Below are 6,355 nucleotides of genomic sequence, written 5' to 3' on the forward strand. Positions count from 1 at the left end.
ATTTTCCTTACAGTGGACACCTTTGTACTTGTCTCAATAAACAATAATTTTCAAGCAGACATACAGTATACTTTTTTCAAAGTCAAATTTATTGAGGAAAAATTTACATACAATAAAATGTGCTTTTTTTTTAGGCATAGTGGCCTATATTACCTAACTTTACTGGTGAACTTTCTAAGGCTATTACATATATGAACCTATCATCTAATTTCTAAATCTCTCTGAAGGCTTATAATATTTTTAATGATCTTTGGGAACAAATAGTAGAAATTTCTTTACTGTGAACTATTCGAAAATCTTTAGCACCAAAGGAACTATGAAGGCTATGCTTTACGTGATAAGGGAAATAGAAGCTTTAATTGTGCTTTTCAAAACTTACTTTCTTAATCATTTTTTATACTTTTTCAAAAAACTATTGCAGGAGGAAAAATCTACAACAGGGGTGATTTTTCATAGTAACTTTACTAGACTGATTCACATGGTATGACATATTTTCAAAGACTGAAAAGCCAAAAGAAACTATGAAATGACATATACTAATTACGACTGTTATAAAATCATGGAAGCATGGCAAAATATGTCATTATTATCCAGGACTGACAGTGTACTTTATACTGTACATGTAGGCAAACAGGGCTTGGATCTTAGTAACAAAATGGTTTTTAATGCAAAATGTAGAGAAATGCAAGAATTGCAAATATTTCCTCTAGACCTAATCTCTTTTACTCAAATAAATATATTCAGTTACAGTCTAGGGCCAACATGTCTAAAGTTAGTTATAATAAAAATTGATTCTCCTTTATTGGGTATTCTCTGAGGTATAAGCAGCTGCAAGTGTTCAGGCTCATATGGAAACATGAGTGGCTTTTCTTGAAAAGTTTGAGAGTTGTGTTCAAATTATAATGCAGTGCCATTTGCCTTTTTTAGTTTCAGTGTATGTTTATTTTTAAAGAAGAAAACAAAAGTCAGGTGTCATGGACTGAATTATGTCCCCCCAAAAATGTGTGTATCAACTATGATAGGCTATGATTCCCAATATTCTGTGGTTGTCCTCCAATTTGTGATTGTAATTTTATGTTAAAGAGGATTAGGGTGGGATTGTCACATCCCTGATCCAATGTAAAGGGAGGTTCCCTGGGGTGTGGCCTGCACCACCTTTTATCTCTTAGGAGATAAAAAGGAATGGAAGCAGAGATTTGGGGACCTCATACCACCAAGAAAGCAGCATCAGGATTAGAGCGCATCCTTTGGACCTGGGTTCCCTGCGCCTGAGAAGCTCCTCAACCAGGAGAAGACTGATGACAAGGAATCTTCCTCCAGAGCCGACAGAGAGAGAAAGCCATCCCCTGGCAGCTGACACCCTACTTTACTGTGTGGAAATAAATTTTTCTTTGCTAAAGCTATCCACTTGTGGTATTTTTGTTATAGCAGCACTAGACGACTAAGATACCAGACAAACTAAAGTTGTCCAGGCAAGCTCAAATCTTTTTGTCATCACTGATACTATAATCCATGTAAGTTTTCTAATTAAGAGCTGTTTCTATATACCTTGTATTGTTTGACTTGATTAAAATGCCACCCATTCATAGCACCACCTTTTCCTAAGCCAAAATAAAAACGAACATTAAACAAAAATTTACCTGGTAGCGTTAGAAAAAAAAAAAAAAAGCAAGTTCTAGTCTATGTTTAGTATTAACATTCTTATTTTGCAAATCTTATTTCTCAAAATTCATATTAACCTAAAGAAGTTTAATGATACTGGTCCTGTTATTTCTTGCATATTTTTTTCACAGCAAGAATATTTATAAGAATGAAATGGTTGATACATCTCTGTTGTCCAAGTATAATCTGGAGCACAGGTACAAAACTTAGTTTATGGATTAGCTCTGTACACTATGCCATCTCTGCTCTGTCTTGGAAAATAAAATATATACCTTTGGGGCCAATATCTATAGTTCCAGAATATTCTCAGCTATCTGTTTCTGTTACAGGATAAATCTGGACCAAAAAAAGACAATGTTAAGTAAAATAAGCTTCCTTTGCCTAGCCCTCCTCCCAGAGGCTCCATTTGTGGGAGTACAGACCAGAAATCCTGTTGCCTACTGGATCCTTTCCAGGGTACCAACATGTTACAGAGTTTTAGTTTCTTCATTTTTGAAGTTGGGGAGACAAAATACCTGTCCTACCATTCATAGAAGTAATAATGAGATTATATCAAAGTACTTTGTAGTTTACATAGGCTTTACTTTTCCTTTCTACTCAGAAAGGCAACAGCACTATTTCACATTCTTAAGGATGGTAGGTGGGATTAAAAAAAGAAAAAACCACTGAATAACCTGTACCTCCAGCAAAGCTGGCAGAGGAAACACCCTGATAAAATCTGTAGTTACATTTTAGAACAGAATACAGACTGCCTGAAACCCCCTGAACTTCATACATTCTTCCTTTATAGTTTTTATACATCAAGTATACAGTGAAAAGTGAAAAAAACGATGTTTCAGGAAAAAGAAGAATACTGGATCTCATCCCTGCTAGATCTAGGCTTTGAGTTTTCATAAATTCCATTTTAGTCATGTTATCAAGCATATACACAAATCACAAATGACATACAACAGGAGAAACGTGATGACTTTCTTTCCTTTTGAGAAACAACAGAAAACTCTGGCCAGAAATACAGAAAAATCTTTTTTCATAGTAGCTAATACGCCTTTTTTGGCTTTAAGACACATTTTTGTTTTGTAATCTTAATACATCCATATTTTTACTGTTTATAAAAATCAAGTCTCCCAGTAAAAACAGGGTATTCACTATACCAATGTTTAAATTCCATCACTAAAAATGTAGATATAATATACACAACAATTTCTACACTCTTAGAACATTCTATACTATAGATTTTAATCATTGGGATGAATTAATTGCTCAGAAAAGCAGCACTGCAGAAGCTGTGATACGATTTGGTAGTCAACATTCTTGTTTTCCAGTAAAAAGGAGATTTCATGAGCAAAACCATTGGGCTGTTTGAGGTTTCATCAATCAAAAGAACGTTTCTGAACAGCTTCAGAGCAAACATTTCTTAATATGTTGATTACAGATCTTCACTTCTCATAATGGCACTGCCGGACACAAACATGGTAGCTCCTGCCTCTGCCCACATGGACAGTGTCAGGACCTATCCCACCATCGACCTCTATTTCCAAACAAAACCCCGCTTCACTGAGGTTTCCCCTGCTCTGCCTCATCTCCTCCCTCCCTATCCTGTCGGCCGCCCTGACAAACAACAGCTTCTAACCATGGTTTGTCCCAAGCGCCAAATCTTTGTGTATGCGCATGCTCAAATCTTGGCGCATGGGCAGATCAAGAGAATCAGGTCCTTAAAGTCCCACAACTTTTAACTCCCTACGCAGAGTGACTTTGCATGATTCGCATCCAGATCTCCAAATTTGGACGTGGGAGGGCTCCAGGTGTAGGGTTTCAAGCACGAATCCCTCCCCCCTGCCCCTGCCCCCCACTAAAGGATATAAAAGGTCTCTGATAAAAAAAAAAAAAAAAATTTTTTTTGATGCCCTGAGGTGGGGAGTGCATGGTCTTTAGGCCACTGCGCAGTGTGTTGCTCCTTGTCTGCACAGACAATAAATTTGCCACTTTGTTTCCCTTGAAGTTGGCATTTGTCTTATTTTGATTGGCTATTAGGACAGGACAAGAACCGCAGAGGCATTTGATTATACAAAGATGGGAGCTGGGTCCTCAACTAGTGTAACTTTGACATCATGTTGTCCAAGAATTTCTGCCCTCCAAACTCAGGTTCCACTGTCATAACCAAAGCCATATCTAACTGAGTAGGCCATGGTGCCAAATACTCAACTGTAGTTCCTGGTTTGATGGCAAGGCCAACACTTCATATCATGCTCCCGAATGTCTTTAATCAAAGCTCCTGGGTTCTCAGTGGCCTCAGGATGAAAGGTATATTGATTGGACCCTGCTATAGCCACTGGCTTTACCCACTGTTCAGGCCTGGACACCATCATGTGTACGTTAAAGAAAGGGTCCTGGCCTAGCTGCTTTTGGAGGCTTTCTACCACAGGGTGACCAAAGGTGGTGCTGGTAACAAAATGCCTGTCTGTTACATCCAGGTGCAGATAATCAGCTCCAGAGTCCAGCATCTGGAGGCACTCCACTGCTAAATTGGCCAGGCTGCTGTTGAGGATGGACAGGACAATCTTGCAGCCAGACACCATGGTACTGGTTCCTCCCATTTTCTTTTTTTTTAATTATTTTTTGGTTGAGAATATGCACAGTGAAACATACACCAATTCAACAGTTTCTACATGTACAATTCAGTGACATTAATTACATTCTTTGACTTGTGTGACCATTCTCACTCTCCTTTTCTGAGTTGTTCCTCCCTCATTAACATAAACTCACTGCCCCTTAAGGTTCCTAACTAATCTTTTCAAGATGCTGTTGTCAGTTTGATCCCATATACATAGATCTAAAAGAGCATAATGCTCAAGGCAGACATTCTTTATTAGTTAAGCTAAACCATTGTTTGATTTAAGAAGACTTCAGGGAATATTTTTGGTTTAAGGTTTAGAGATTATCTCAGGGCAATAGTTTCAGGGGTTCATCCAGCCTCCATGGCTCCAGAAAGCCTGGATTTCATGATAATCTAAAATTTTGTTCTGCATTTTGCCTCTTTTGGCCAGGATTCTTCTACACCTGTAAACCCATTGCCATTGAGTCGATTTCAACTCATAGCGACCCTACGGGACAGAGTAGAACTGCCCCATAGGGTTTCCAAGGAGCTCCTGGTAGATTTGAACTGCCTACCTTTTGGTTAGCAGCCGTAGCTCTTAACTGCTACGCCACCAGGGTTTCTGGAATCTTCTATAGACTCTTTAATCAAAATGTTCAGTAATGGTAGCTGGGCACCATCCAGTCCTGGTCTCATAGCAGAGGAAGCAGTTGTTCACAGAGGCAATTATCCACACAGCCATTTCTTCCTCCTATTCCTGACCTTCCTTCTCTGTTGCTCCAGGTGAATAGAGACTAATTGTGCCTTGGATGCAGTACCATTTTCATGTTCTCTCTGTACAGTACTTTGAAAAAACTAGAAAATTAGATAACTTTGCACTGGTGGAACTCCATTATTATGTCTCTACTAAAACTGTTTGTGGTGCTATAAAAGAGCACAGTCTTTCCACAACATTTGGCACCTTTCAGTTTTATCTGGCAGCTCCAAACCCCTCACTGCAACATCCCCTTCCAAGGTCTGTTCTTGTTATCCCAGGCTACAGATCATTGCCTTTTCTCTAAATTAAAACTTTAAATATCAGGTTGAAAGAAACCAGATAATTTAAATATCCCAGCACATTAATACTTATTCAGTCTGAATACTGAGCAAATAATCTGAGAAACTGGCTATATGAAGAACGAGGCATCAGGGTTGGAGGAAGAGTCATGAACAATCTGCGATATGCAGATGACACAATATTGCTTGCTTAAAGCGCAGAAGACCTGAAGCACTTAACTGATGAAGATCAAAGACTACAGTTCTCAGTATGAATCACACCTCAACATAAAGAAAACAAAAATCCTCATAACTGGACCAATGAGCAACATCATGATAAGCTGCAAAAAGATTGAAGTTGTCAAGGGCTTCATTTTACTTGGATCTACAATCAACACCCATGGAAGCAGCAGTCAAGAAATCAAACATTGGGCATTGGATTGGACCAGTTTGCTGCAAAACATCTCTTTAAAGTGTTAAAAAGCAAAGATGTTACTTTGAGGACTAAGGTGTACCTGACCCAGCCCATGGTATTTTCAATCACCTTATATGCCTGGAAAAGCTGGACAATGAATAAGGAGGACTGAAGGAGAACTGATGCCTTTGAATTATGGTGTTGGCAAGAAATATTGAATCTACTGCCAGAAGAACAAACAAATCTGTCTTGGTAGAAGTACAGTCAGGATGTTTCTTAGAAGTGAGGATGGTGAGACTTTGTCTCCTGTACTTTGCACATGTTATTAGAAGGGACCAGTTTATGGAGAAGACATCATACTTGGTAGAGGGTCAGCAAAAAAGAGGAAGACCCTCAAGAGATGGACTGACACAGTGGCTGCAACAATGGGCTCAAACATAGCAACGATTGTGAGGGTGGTTCAAATGCAGTGTTTCCTTCTATTGTACATAGGGTCTCTGTGAATCAGAATCCACTGGAGGAACACCTAACAAGAACAACACGTTAATGACCTGTAACAGTGCATTAGGTGGCATCTCTGAGACGTTTGTTTTAAAAAAAAACAAAACTCTTCAGGTACAAAAATGCAGCTCTAAGTATAGAATTCCAAG

At 38.7% G+C, this 6,355-nt stretch overlaps 1 pseudogene; it reads right to left on the reverse strand.

Moving 5' to 3' along the window:
• Window positions 1–2,419: 2,419 nt before the first annotated feature.
• On the reverse strand, window positions 2,420–5,326 carry LOC100672694 (ribulose-phosphate 3-epimerase-like; annotated as a pseudogene).
• Window positions 5,327–6,355: the final 1,029 nt, after the last annotated feature.

This window comes from Loxodonta africana, chromosome 6 (genome assembly GCF_030014295.1).
Source record: "Loxodonta africana isolate mLoxAfr1 chromosome 6, mLoxAfr1.hap2, whole genome shotgun sequence".
Lineage (NCBI taxonomy): Eukaryota > Metazoa > Chordata > Mammalia > Proboscidea > Elephantidae > Loxodonta > Loxodonta africana.